General features: G+C 38.1%; 2 long non-coding RNA genes across 9 annotated transcripts; one reads left to right on the top strand and one right to left on the bottom strand.

The window, feature by feature from the left end:
* Positions 1 to 8460: 8460 nt before the first annotated feature.
* On the top strand, positions 8461 to 13685 carry LOC121643100. Of its 8 annotated transcripts, XR_006011037.1 has the most exons (7): positions 8461 to 8598; positions 9406 to 9491; positions 10061 to 10583; positions 10684 to 11673; positions 11951 to 12042; positions 12315 to 12708; positions 13546 to 13685. It is a non-coding gene; the product is annotated as an uncharacterized LOC121643100 (long non-coding RNA). The 8 variants fall into 8 exon arrangements; XR_006011033.1 differs by having other exon boundaries at positions 10061 to 10193; positions 10455 to 10583; positions 10684 to 12708; XR_006011035.1 differs by having other exon boundaries at positions 10684 to 10871; positions 11159 to 12708.
* Positions 13242 to 14635, bottom strand: LOC121643101. The gene is made up of 2 exons (XR_006011038.1): positions 14480 to 14635; positions 13242 to 14210 (listed from the first exon to the last, which is right to left on the bottom strand). It is a non-coding gene; the product is annotated as an uncharacterized LOC121643101 (long non-coding RNA).
* Positions 14636 to 14871: the final 236 nt, after the last annotated feature.

Raw genomic sequence — 14871 nt, 5'->3', positions numbered from 1 at the left:
TTATAATTTTAATTACTTATTTATATATTTTTATTTCTTTTGTATGTACGAGGGAAGTGAGATGGGTAGGGATGTACTACTGTATTTTCCTTTCATTATTTATGTAAATGTTTTCTTTTTTCTTTTCTTTTTTTTTCCTTCTTTTTTTCTGTCTTGTTGTTATAACTCATCCAAAATACTTGAAAATAAAGAGTTTAAAAAATAAAAAAAATAAAATAAAAAAAACTTGGGCTGACCTGATGACTGGGACTGGAGCAGTTTAAGTTTTAGCTGCATGTTGTTGGGAGGAAATTAAATAAAACACCACTTTTCAGTTTCTTGTCCAGACTGTAATCAGACTACAAACCACATCCAACGCATGTGTTCAGCCAGAAGAGCTGAAAGTAAAACTAAAACTGTTTTTTACCACAGATGTGAAACTTGCAGCAAAATTAAAAATGCTTCCTGAAGTTGAATAAACTTGAGATTGTCTGATGGGAAAAGAAAATCCTGCCAGCTAAGAACAGGAAACTGAGGCTACGATTCACACACACTCACCAACACTGGACAATAGAAGATGGAGAAACGTTGCTGGTCTGATGAGTCTCCATTTCAGCTCCACATTCAGATGCTCGGCTCAGAATCTGCTGGAAACATCATGAAAACATGGATCCATCCTGCCTTGGGTCAACGCTTCATGCTGCTGGTGTCATTCATGAACATTATGGAATAAAAAATGTGTGTGTCCGTGCAGATCAGGGCCGTCGGCTTCTCTGTAGGAAATTATGATTTTGGGAGCAACAACCTAAATTTTACTCTCTTTGAGTTTATGTTTCTCTTAAATGAGGTTTTTAATGCACCATTAACCTGCCGACGTGCACTGGCTTTAAAATTAAAGTTAATCTTTCCCACAACAAAGACTTTTTGACAAGTTGAATTTATTAACCTGACTTGATTTTAAAGAGACAAGGACAACAAAAACATTGTGGTTTCTGTTCTCTCACCAGTCCATCCTCCACCGTACTTCACCGTGAGCTTCTTTAGGACTCCCTCTTTCTCACTATAAGAGAAAAAAATCAGAAATCAGAATTTATGAGGATAAATTATATGTGAGAGCAGATCTTGCTGATTTAAAATCCATTTAATGCCTCAGTAGAGAAAGTTTCCTAACAATAAGTCTCAACTTGAATAGAAAGACATCGGTTCTGTCCTGTGGGCTGTCAGGGGAGCTGTTAACGTTAAACAACAGTAGACATGACAGCATATTACTATGGAAATAAAGGACCCACAGAAAAGGGTTTAATTTGGTTAATGTCACTGTCAAGGTTGGGGAACTGCAGCAAGTCAACAAGTGGAAAGTCATGCTGAATATACTGATGAATTCAGAACCTTTTACCAGTGCAGCTTCATTATCTACAAGTCCAAGCACAGCTCTGCTTTCATTGTTTAGCCTGCACCTGGCAGAGCCGACACACAGTGTTTCTCTGTATGTTTACACTATATATATATATATATATATATATATATATGTGTGTGTGTGTGTGTGTGTGGGTGTGTGTGTGTGTGTGTGTGTGTGTGTGTGTGTGTGTGTGACTTGGATATGCACTGTCCGTCCGTCCGTCCACATGTAAAATCCTGATTCAGTGTTTGTCTTGACAGCATCAGTTTGACAGATTTATTCTGCTTGTCAAGGTTGAGGTTGAGATTTTTACAGGTCCGTCCTTCTTCCTTTACGCCAACTTTTCTCACTAAAGGATGAAAGTGAAACAGGCTTTTTTATAATTTCCCATCCTGGTTATTTCAGTTCTTTGCGTGTGGACTTCTATCATTGGGTCATTGATTCATTTACAGATAGTTTAGATCCTGCTGTTAATCTCCTGACAGAAAAGGAAAAAACAGGCCATAATTCTCCGGTATTACACTCGCTCCACCGGCTTCTTTATGACAGAGGATGGACTTTCAATCATTCATTCATTCATTTATTTGCCTATTTATTTATGTTTTTACACTGATTAATTGAGGGATGAGTCATAAAATTACAAGATCATCTTCATAGCACATATTACTTTTAATATTATATGTAATTGTTATTTATTCAATTATTGTTGTTATATCTCATTTTTACTTTCTTATGTACTTAATACTTATTTTAAACAACCGATTTATTTATCTTTTTTATTCTGGTTGCTGAACAAATTTACTTTATAAGAGGAGCTTTTTGGATAAGAGGTTCCCCTTAAATCTTAAGTATTATTTTATTTTTATTTTTTTATGTTTTTATTGTCAAATTTACAAATTCAAGATCTTTATTGTCATTATGCAGCATAACAAAATTTTGTGGAGTCTCTCAGCTTAGCACACATAAATCAGAAGTAGAAATCTTAACAGCCACACATAAATAAGTAGAAAATAAATATAGAAGACATGGACTGCCTTTTTATTTACAGAAAATGAGGGAAGTCCCAGCAGACAGTAATATTTACAGGCTGGATATCATCGCTCTGAACCAGGTGGTCAAAGAGTTGCAGGAAATAAGAACCGTCCGGATGGAAATGAGGACAACAATAAAAAACATTGTGTAGGAATAAATAAAAGGAAATCCTCCTCTTGTGTTTCGTTAGCGTAGCATCACTTCTAGACCTCCAGCTTCCAGTCTGGTCCTGCTCTGCTGGACTGAAGGACCAAAGCTACTTTCCGCCTGTTCTTTTACTGACTGCTACATGCTGGCAGCAGACTGGCTCCTTATTTATCTGGATGGGTTTTATAACATGAAGTTTTGTTTCACAATGAAAGAACATATTTTACTGGTTGAGCTTCTTACTAACATCATCTCCCTTTTTCCTGGAAATCCTGGTTTTTTGCTTTTTGTGTTTTTCCAAGCGTGCACTTTTAGGAGAATTAATATCAAATGTGCCTCTTTATTTATTTTTGCAAACAGCTTTAATATCTAACGCGGTGTGAAAGGTAATAGTGGATTGTGCTCAAATGTCTCACATTTCACGTCATTTCCTTGATTTTATTCTGCACTGTTGGTGTTGCAGGTCAGACTTTCCATGAAGGTAGGAACAGTCTCCCAACAAGTTCTGTTTTTATAAATCCCAAAAGTTGACTGTGACTGGCGTACGCTGGTTTTTGTTCCTACGCCAGTTTTAGAAATGAGGCCCCAGATCTGGTAGATGGCGACCTGCAGCATAGCCACTGGACCGGACCGGAGGGAGAGGGTGAACGGAGGAGAGGAGGGAAGGAGAAACAAAAGGTAGAAAGCAACCACAACAACTGTGCAATTAAACCCAAACAGAAGAAACTAGCTGCTACACTGGGAAAGAACCAGTACACATCCAGAAAACACAGCAATCACCAGGACCTGTGGGAGGAAAACTAAAGCTATAAGCACAACAAGAAGTCTGAATGTGTGTACTAAACGTTAGAGGTGAGCTGTGTTAAGTGACCATGCAAATGCAACCACGCCCCCTCCAACCATCAGAAGACTGAGGTCCCAAAAGCACAAACATCCATAGAACATTCATGCAGTCATAACCTAAAATTCTAGGTTTGGAGCTGCATGTGTCAGCAAAATGTTCCTAGAAATACAAAAGAATATCAAGTTGAGACATAAAACAGTGTCAGGCAGGGCTTACCATATGGATTTTATTTTTAAATGCATTACAGCAGACTGAACAGCCTCAGCTTCTGTGACAAGATGATACAACAAAAGGATCCCTAATAAATTTTTAAAGCTTCTTTTCAGCTCTCGTACACCAAGCTGAAGCCAGCAAAAGCTGTGAAGAAAACTTTTGATGCAGCATTGTCTTTGAAAATTGTATACGAGCTCTATATCGTGCAGTAAAATGACATTACACCCTCGAGGGGGATATGTGATGCAATTAGAGTAGCTTCTAAACCCACTTGCTGATAGTAATATTTGAGGCCGTTCAACAGCAACACACTGGCGTAAATTCTATAAGATAATAAAGGAAATTAAATTATGCACCAGCATCCCAGCAACATATGGCACAACTCTACATTACTGTTTACGTAATTTATTTATCCCATCAGAGCCAAATGGTGATGGAATGGTGTTCAGTTAAAAACACCCACATGCACAGATACACGCTAAAAGACCGTCACATACATGTCAGAGAACAGCAGCTCAGGCTCAGGAGATGAGGAACAGATGATGGAAATCAGAGCACAGCCAGCCGGCAGCAGCAGAAAAGGTTGTCTAACAACGCATCATCTCCATGTTGGTGTTTGTGTCTTGCTGTCTGTACATAATGTGTTCTATTAAAAAGTCATTGACTAAGACACCAAATAACTCAGTCAATCCTCTTAACTGATGCTCAGATGAGACTGGTCAAGTTAGAGATACATCATTTTTGCTCAGATCTGAGTTTGTAAAATTAGCTTACACACACACACACACATATATATATATATATATATATATTGATATATCAATATCAATCCAATCTTTGGATTGGAAAGGCTGCACTAAAATCAAATCAAAATCAAAAATTTATGAGAAAGAAGGATGAAATGTTCAGGATTTACTAACTAAAAGGTAAAAAGTCAGCAGGATGAATTTAAAGCTGTGAAGCTGCTTCCTTCTAAACACAGAAGGAACAATATGTGATGAATATCAGCATCAGGTGAACAGACAGAAAGCAGGATGAGAATCTCACAGCTTCTAGATGGTGAGGAGAGAGAAATATTCACAATATGCACAATAACTTCCATCCATGCACCTTCACTGCTTCATTATCAACATTTCTGGATATAAATTCTCTAAACTTTCATTCTTAGCTTGACTGTTTAGCTTCACCTCTGCACCTAATTTTAATAATTAATTAACACACAAGGAAATTTAAAAAAACAAAAAACAAAAACAAAACTATCAAAAATAAGTACCAGTCAGCATCTCAGAAGGAGACAACATCTTTTCTTGGGTTGGAACTGAATGTTAGAATGTCTCAAGGAAAATTTCATTTTCTGAAACAATGAGCAAATGTGCAGATTCAATTCCTTAAAAATGTTTGAAAACTGCTGACTTCTGCTGCTGGAAACTTTAACTGGACCATCTCCATTCCTTAATAAATACTCATGTATTATTATGTGCAAAGTTTTCTCTACACCAGCATCTCTGTGTTTAAAAAAGGTCCTGAACAATATATTATATTACATTATAATATATTATATTATATTATACTGACACATCCCTCAACCCCCCCCCCCGCTTGACTTTATGATTTTTAGACTGAGTGATCCAATGCTGATTTTAAATCCTGTGATATTCTAGTGTCATAACTCATCACACGATCCCACTTTCATGCTTGTTTGATGCATGAAAGCAGACTTGAGACACTTCTGGTGCTTCCTCCTGTGCTGGCACAGACGTAGGTTAGCTTTGACCGACCCCAGCAATCCTCACCAAAGAAGATGCATCTTCTTCACAACGTTTTTTAAGGCCTCGCTTGAAAAGCGTTGTGAAAGAGGTCTACTTCTGTTGAGGCAAAAGAGATTAAACTGTAAAGTTCAGTCTTATAATTATACATTCTACAGCTGTTCGGCTGTCACCGATGGTTTGGCAGGAAGGTTTTACAAAGTCAAACTAACTACTACTTCCTGCCTTTCCACTTGCAGGGATTCATCCTGATTTCATACCAACAGCTTCATGTCACCTGCAGATTAATGCAGGTGCTTGTGGACAATAAATTTCTCATCTGCTTGTTTTTTTTTTACCCAATTTTCTTCTTGATTAAATTTATTGTAGCTGAATAAATAAGTTATTATAGTAAAATTCAAGAACAAAAGAATCCAACAATTCCATTAATCCAACAAAGAAAGTGTTGAGTTACTGTTTATTTACATATATCCTGTCCAGCTGTCCTTTTTTCCTCCTCCGCCTCCATAAGACTCATGATTTAACCCTTTAAAGACTGCCATGGAAGTGGTCCGCCTGTGCCTATAGTGGTGTCATGTGTTGGATTTTTCCTCATGTTCCATATTTCTATGATCTGTACTGAAGCTAAAAGCTCATAAAAAGCAATGGACAATAATAACTTAAAAAGTGTTGAATTTATGTCATACACAAAAATCCGAAAATTTTCTGACATTTTACCAAATAAAACACAAAACCTAGTGATCCAAAACATTTCTAAATGTACAAAATAAAGAAACTTCTTCACAAGTTACAGCAATAATCTGTGTCTTTTAGTTTTTAAGATGCACTTGTTGCAAAGTTTTTTTTATTGATCTGCAACACGAAGCATCTGAAATGTATACATGGGCATTTTTTCTACTGTGGTGTCATTTGATGGAGCATTTTAAGTGTTTTATGTCCTCAGAAAACATAAAATAGAAGCAAAAAGGTTTTGGAGGTTTGAAGTCTGAAAAAGTCTTAAAAAAAACAAAAACAACTTCAGACATTTGTCCTTTTTCATTAAACTGTGATAAATAAAAAAAACACAGAATACTTATAAATGCAGAAAAATATTAAGTTAATAAGTATTTTAACAACAACCATTTTTTTAGTTTTGAGGCTATTTTTGTTATGGTTTATTTGTGCATATAAACATCCCCCTAGCCTGCTCCCCCCAGTATTTCCCCTGCAACATCGACTCCAGATGTGCAAACAATGCTTAGACTTCTTTAACATAGACTAATGTAAACTAAGCTAAAAACTCCTGAAGTTGTGCTTAAACAAAAACTTTGCTAAATTCTTGCTGCCACCGTCATGCAGCACATGACATCATCGACTCGTAACGAGGAGACGTCTGGAAAGGCGGGAGTTTTAGCTTTCATGGAAAAAAGAAAGAAAAAAAAGAGCTCTAGGTATTGAAGTTTATATTTTATGGTAGTTTAAATAGGATTATGCTAATACAGAACTTCTAGTAAAAGGTTAAGATGTAGAAATGTCTTTTTTTCATTACTCTGTAATTGCCACTGCACATTTGGGATTTTCAGCCTGGTCTTCAAAAGTAGTAAACACATGATCAACTGCATGTCTTTGTGTCACATGGGTGACATAAACGTAACTCAAGTTGGCAATGCAAAAGCAGTTTGCCAAAAGAGAGACTGAGGCAGACGAGGAGGAGATACAGATAATACGAGCTGACAGGCTCTCGTGTCACAAACGTCGTCATCAAATAAACAATCATCTGCCACCTTAACTTTCTCTCGCTCACACGCATGCAGTCAGTTGTCTTGAGGCCTGAGCCGCTATGGTTTAAGGCCCCGACCATCCCCAATATCCATGTAAATCTGCATAAGCCTGTGGTAATGAAAGAACAACATGGATGTGGCACCACTCTCAGGAGTCTGATGATGGGATGTGACACACACAGGAGAGAGAAATAAATCAGCAGTTATTATTCGGAGGATGATGACTGCATTAGCCTGTGTGAGTGTGTGTGTGTGTGTGTGTGTGTGTGTGTGTTATCTACCTCCTCTGCACCGAGTCGAGGTGACAGTGGAGAGGAGGTAGATGCTCAACATGGGGGATTAAATTGAAACAAGGATTTGATGTGATGTTGCTTGGTTTCCATAGCAATGACACTTTTTGTGAATTGGCATGAACACTGGAATGATTGAGTGCATTTCATACCAATTATCTCAAATGATGTTACAGTGTTTGCAATCATGCCAAGTTTCATCTGCATGTTTTCTTAATATGTTAAAAGACAAATCATGAGCAAAATCAGCCATAGAGCACCACTTATAGTACTCCAGTTCAGCCTGTATGTTCTACCAACTGCTGAAAGTTAGACTGTTACATCAGATTTGGATGCACAACTGATGAAATCAGAAGCTATAGTTCAAACAACTGTACAGGAAGATGCCATGAGCAAGGTCAAGAATCTACCTGCAGTGTTTGTTTTTGTTGCAGAGATGGCAGACCTGGCACATTCTGTCACAGGTTGAGGCTTGGAGGAGGACCCAAATGCAAGCTGAAGAGGAGACAGGAGGTAGACTGATGTAGAAGTTAAAGGTTTCATTAATGAAGCTCTGAAAAAAAGAAAACAATGGGTACACAACAAGAAGACTACAATGAACTCGCAAGGTGAAAAGGAAACTAAAGGTATACATACCTGGATGTACTGACGAGGAACAGGTGAAGTGAATGAGCAAATTAAATCAGGTGCACTAATCACAGGAAACAGAAAGCAAAACAAAATACACAAGGGAAAGAATTGCAAAAAAAGAAATTGTGAATAAGAGATTAAAAAAGATGCGAGCCACTGCTGAACCCATGTACACAGAACATGGCTTCCCCCAAAATGGCAAATTAATCCCACAATTCTGTGTGGTGACGGTGATGCGCATTCTTTACAGCAGTGGTTCTCAACCTGCGGTCCCTGTTCAGAGCCACTGTGATTTAAATGAAGGTCATGTCCTCACAGAGGCCAGTTGAGGCGTATTTGCTTAAGTTTTTATCATTTGAGTGTTTCATTCATGAGGAACCAGAGTGCTGTAATGAGAGTGGCGACACTCCCGTAGACTTCTATAGAAAGAATGGAATGCGGAAGTCACGTGGTCCATGGAGCTGCAGAAAGTTCAAAATGGCCGTTGCTCCAGCACTGTACGCAGTTCATTTTCGGTCTTTTGGAGGCTTTTTTGCCGGTAAGTGGCAAGAATTACTAAATTTCTAGAACTTTGTAAGCATTAGATCAATGTTCTGTAGCATATTAAGCGAGCATTATTATTTAATGTAGCGTGAAATAATTATTTAGCCAGTTAGTAGTTCATGCTAGCAAAACTTATGTCACGCTAGACATCGTCAGCAAGCCTGTTTTAATCCAAATACATTTTGCTGTTATAAGCATTCTTTTCAATATAAAGATTTTTTTTAAACATGTTTAACTTTTGCTCTGCGAGACTGATATTATTAAGCTGAGCACAACATATGACAGTCGTTGTCCCAGACGGCAGAAAAATGTGGACATTGTATTTTAAAAAGAAGAAAATGTACTCTTGATTGTGGTTTTTAAGTATTTAGTTGGATCAAATTTACAATTAATTACGGGAGACTGACAGATAAACTTTTTTAACACGTTATCTACTCAGAACCAGCAGAGTAATATGTTGTTAAACACTTCTCTGCATTTTCCAAATTAATCAAAACTCTTAACAACTCAATTGTAAAAATTCAAACCGTATTAAAATAAATCCCCATTTAGTTAGTGTCACCATGCAGTTATTTTTTTAGATTTTAATCTAAACAAAAGAACAGTAAACTGTCTGACTGCATTTTTAAAAAAGCGAATTCATTTATTTTCATCACACAATGTGATGTTTGAATCTATTAAACAAGATAACAGTTAACTAAGAATGAACAATGATAAATGATTGTAGAATATGCGTGCAAAACAATTTTGAAAATACTACAATTTGTAATGCAGACATTGCTTTCATGTCCATGTTTTCAAGGGGACTGATCTTCAGAGGTGATCTGAGTGAAGACCAGGCTCGTGGAACTTGACGGTCCTGTCAGTGATGGAGTGATGAGGATGCTGGTAAGTGGAATGGTGGAATGCTGGAGCTGGTTGGCTGATGGAGAGGCTGTGATGACAAAAAATAAAAGTGAAATCAAAATGATCGGGTGACATTTACCACATGAAAACCAACGGAAGCTGCTTTTTCAATGATTTCCATGATGATTGGCTTGTAGCTTGCCTCATTGGTGGAATTGCCACTGAAATGGTAACCATTAAATTAAGTGAGACCAAATTACTAAGACTTTTCAAAACTTACCATGCATTTGTAGCGAAGCTGAAGCTGCCCTGGGTTGATAGGGGTTTGCAAAGCTCAGACCAAGCTCCTCCATGGCAACGAGCAAGGTGTTTGGTGGAGGTTTGTATGTTGTGGGCCTGGATGCTGATTGACATTGCTGTTTTTTCTTTAAGTTTCTTGTCTGGCTTTTGCTTCCAAGATGCCCATCATTGGACAGAACTTTTTTTCGTTCACCAGAGATCTGTTTTGCTGCGATTCTCAATCTGAGCCTGATGAATCTGCTGGTTATTTTTTTTTTCACATCATGGCACAAAGGAAGCATGCTTTCCAGTGACCTTGCTTCTCTCTCCAGAGTATCTGTGGCATTTGGAAGCTCCATGAAGGATGCACTGGACCTGGTTCGGAAAAGCTTCTCAATTTTCTGGACCAGACTGAAGGCTTCGTGTGATGGACGACAGAGCACACCCGGTTTGAATTCCTTCAATGTCAGTAATGCATCATGCTCTCCTTCCAGACTTTCATCATTTTGCACAATCGCACTTTGGCAAACATCACAGATGTCGCAAAGTTTGATGACTTTATTTACAATGTATCCTGCAAGATAGTAGAGAGTACAGGTTTCACTCTTTGAGAGATCTGGAGTATCTTTGTGGCCAGTCAGCTGGTCCACTCTCAGGCCAGGTCTGGGAGTTGTCTCCTTGTTGTCCAGGAACTCTGCCAAAAGACTGTTGTCATCCTCCTGATAGTTTCCTGATTTGACTGTCACAAGAAACTGCCCAACTGATATTGATCTGAGAGCCTGGTGGAACTCCACTGGTGTTGGGACAGGATTCCTCTGCCTAATGCAGCTGAACAAGTTTTCAAGACAGTCTTGGGTAAATCTGCTCGTCAGCACAAACATGTGACCATGGTCAAGCATGTCCATCTGAATGGATAAAATTGTAGATGTTGCCATCACAAATCCTGTTTGCACAGGTTTCCAGCTACCTGTTGGACCAATCTTTAGACCACGGAAGAGTTGGATCATGTTGTGGAGAAACTCGATGGCTTTGTGGTACTGTTCCATCTTGTGCCTGCTCAGCGCCATTACTGGGTGTCGGGAAGACATGATATCGAACCAGTGGTTGACCTGCTCCAGAAACCATGCTGTTGTCAGGTTAGAGGTAGGTCGCTGCTCCTTCTCCACCATGTATTTCAGACCTGCACTCGCTGACATGCTGAAAACATTCATTGCAGGCCCCACCTTCATTTTCTCAAAATGACTGGGTTGAAGGGTTTTCTGACACAGATTTGGAGCAATTTTTAATGGTGTTCCTTCTTGAAAATCCACCAGATCTTTCAAGGGTCTAATGGAAACTTCGTTGTGAGGGAGACTCTCTTTTTCAACTATCTCAGGTGGAATTTTAAATGTCTGTCCACGCACTAGTGCACTCTTCAAATTTTTTACCAGATGTGGGACATCTGGCATAAAGTACAGCCTCCTGTCTGGTCTCGCTGGGTGTGGGATGGATGTTTGGTTGTGGTCCACTCCAAATGACCTCCACATAGCCCGATTAGGACTGCCCATGTCAGTGGTGACATTTACCACATGAAGCCCTATGGAAGCTGCTCTCTCGATGATTTCGGTGATGACAGGCTTGTAGCTTGCCCCATTGGTGGAATTCCCACTGAAATGGTAAGCGACTACTTGCTTCCATCTCAGTGTGCTTCCTGCCAACATGAAAACACATGCATGTGTTGCTGCTCCTGTATGCCCAGGCAGTGTCACATCCCCGAAAAGCTTCCCGGTTCCAAGGTGCAGCTCCACACCTGGTGTGATGGCCATCTCATCTACAGTCAGCACACATTCCTTCTCCAAAGCTCCAAGACTGTTTACCTTCAGCTCAAGCATCTCAAAAACCTCTTCTAGCACACCTGGTTGCAGTTTGATGTGTTCCAGTCTTCTTTGCAAGGTTCGGATATCAGGTAAAGGGTAATCCATATCTTGTAGCTGCCTGTAACCCGTTGAGCCGGCTGAAAAACGGAGCTTTATGGCTTTTTTTACAGTGTCTTTGCTCCACCTAATACCTTTTTTGTTCTTCATGCCAATTGCCTTCATCTGATCCTTGGAAAACATTTGACCCAATTTTTTTTTCATAGTGACAACTTTTTTGCGCAGGACTGCATTCATCTTTTTTTGTCTGCTAAATGCTCTCTGTAACTTTCTCAACTGATCTTTCTGGCTCTCTGATTCTTCTCTCAGGTTTTGGATGCTGATTTCCTCCTCAAATGATTTTTCACTGGTTCCTGTCACTGTTGACCCCTGCACACTGGATCCTGGCTCATTTGTATCTGGTTTGTCCCTCTCTTCTGAGTCCACAACTTCATCTTCTCTCTGTCTCTCTCTTTCCCTTATCTCACTTGCCTCATTTCTGGTTCTCCCTTCCTCAACATCTAAAATGAATATGCCACTGTTAGTAAGAAGATTAGTCATTAATTAAGAAATGTAAAAAAATATTCCTCAACAGTACTATGACTCATACCAAAGTTAACTGTAGAATAATATGTGTGGTCACTTCTAAGTGAATTAACATTTAGTGGAAGTTCTGGTGTACTTCTCATTGCAGGACCCTTCCTTCTCCTTGGCGCTCGGCGGTGGACAAAAAGAGTTGGAACAGCATCAGGCTTCAGTCTCACTTTGCCCGTCTTTGTCCTGTTAAACTGATCTCCCTCAAAATGTGCCTGCAGAGTATCTCATTAGTTTAATTTCCATACATGTTGCATTTTTATTGAAGCATATGACAGAACAACATGTTAAACCCTGATTTAGAATCTTTGTGTGTGCAGTATAAACTTACCGCACACAGTTTTCTGTTATTATGATCTCTGGAGATGGAGAGATTGCTCCTACTGACTTGGACTAGCCATTTTTTTCTTCTCTCTGTGTCTTTAGGGAAGCCATACATTCTGGTCCCTTTTTCAGAGTGGCTGGTGCACCCAAATGCAGCACAGCCTACCATGGTAAGAGAATCAACCTATAAAGAGGTTTTAATATGTATAATTAATTTGTGATATGAATACAGTGTAAAGATAATAAACTCTCTCACATTTGGAAGATTTATTGTAATGTAAATTAAAGCAATGATTTTGAGAACCTTTATTTATGGAAATGGAACTGCAGCAGTCACTTGAAAAAAAATTGGCAATCCTGGGTATTTGGGTATTACATTGTTATCAAGATCACTTATTAAATTTTAGCCTGAGTGTTTTTAAGGTTCCCTTTGAGTTTATTTAATTTTCTTCCGATGACATATTTCTTTTTTGTTAAGTTGAACATAGTTAAATTTCAAGAATTTGTTAAACTTTGAATTATATTGACCATGTGGAAAGTTATGAACAATCTTAGTACCAAAGCACATTTTTTAATAAATTTATCATGATAACAGATGATAAAAACAGAAGCAAAGACAGGGGATTTATGGTCTCAGGAGTGAGATTATGGAAATTCTTAGAAGTGATGTTAAAATGATCCACAATATATCAGTTAAACAATACCTTTTTAAGAGTTTTATTTCAGAATTAACAATGTTTGTAATTTGGACATGGACTGTGGAAAAGATTGCTACTGGTCATCTATTCAAGCTGTTTTTTGTAGAGGGCATGTAATATATGACATCTTCTACATGCTCCTTTCATCCATGTTAGGGCTTTATTGTATTTTTTATGTAATTCTGTATGGTACAGAAAATTGATATGGATGAATAAATGAAAAGTGAAATGAAAGGAACACACCACCAGTTTTTCAGTCTGACTTTGGAGCTTTTGATGATGAATTATTTCTGTATTTTTTGTTACCAGAGTCCACTGATGTTTCGAAGAGATGGTCACTACCAAATGAAGCAACTGCCAAGTTGAGAAGGATGAACCCTCATTGAATGAACCTTTAAACAATTAATTGTTGCAGATTCAACTATTAAACATTACAAGTATTAGTAAAAGTACTTCTTTATTTCTGCATTTATTACACTTTCAATAATAACATTGTTTAATAAAAATATTTTGTTAAAAAGCTGTTTTTGAACATGGATACTTGTTAGCTAATATTATAAAAGGGTCAGTGAATTAACATTTAGTGGAGTCAGATCAGTGCCATTTTACGGTAGTTTTCTGGTTAGAAATACAATATACATGGATACAGATGCATGTATTAAGCTCATATGACAGGAAAATATGATCAGATATGATAATAGAATAGTAATGTTTGTTATAGGAAATAATTCATCTAAAGACACCAGTTAGCATCTACAGCTACATTTTATCCTTCAAACCTGCTTGAAATTATTCATTTAACATTGCCATGAGTACATTTTCCACCTGATACCAGGCAGAGAAAACAAACTGAATGAGATCTTCCACAGTTTTGATTGAGGCTTTGTTGAAGGACGTTGATGTGAAGGTAAGAAGAAGCAGAACATGTAATCTCTTCCACGCTGTGTAAGAGGATGAGATTTAGCATCCCCATGCTAGCATAAACAAAAAAAAACAGACATATCAATTCATTACATGCACATTTAAACTGATTTAGATTTTTATTGATTAGTAGCTCACCGTACATGAGCTCAGGTTTTTTATTCATCACTAAGTATCTTTAAATGAAGGCTATTCGTAATACAGATCTTCCCTCCTAGATCTACAATTTGTGATAAATGTGTCTCTGCTCCTTCCAAAAGTAAGCTTTGGATAAAATACGGATTAATAACGTAATCACTAAACATAATCAGTAAATATTTACCGAAAATGACGAATAAAATTGTAATGTCCGCGTTGCCTCCCGCCAGAATCCGCTGAACCCAACGAAGAACGCTGTGCTGTATTGAACTATTCAGAGCTCCATGAACCACGTGACCTCCTGTCGGCGATTTCAAAGAGTGTCGCCACTCTCATTACAGCACTCTGTGAGGAACCATTGGGAGGCTGAAAACACATCTTTTGAAATCGGGTCCTAAAGTAAATAAAAGAGGTTCATCAAAACTGCTGTATAACAGTATTTTAAAACATACATCCTTTGTCAAGATGAAAAGAAAAAGTTACTTATTAGGCCACACCTTGTGTGTCCAGTCAACCTCCGTCCATGTATGAAGAGGTCAGTGAGCTGGTGGGGCTACGATAGCGGAGTAACCTTCA

This window comes from Melanotaenia boesemani, chromosome 7 (assembly GCF_017639745.1).
Source record: "Melanotaenia boesemani isolate fMelBoe1 chromosome 7, fMelBoe1.pri, whole genome shotgun sequence".
Classification (NCBI taxonomy): Eukaryota; Metazoa; Chordata; class Actinopteri; order Atheriniformes; family Melanotaeniidae; genus Melanotaenia; species Melanotaenia boesemani.
This window is presented reverse-complemented; position numbering and strand designations above follow the sequence as displayed.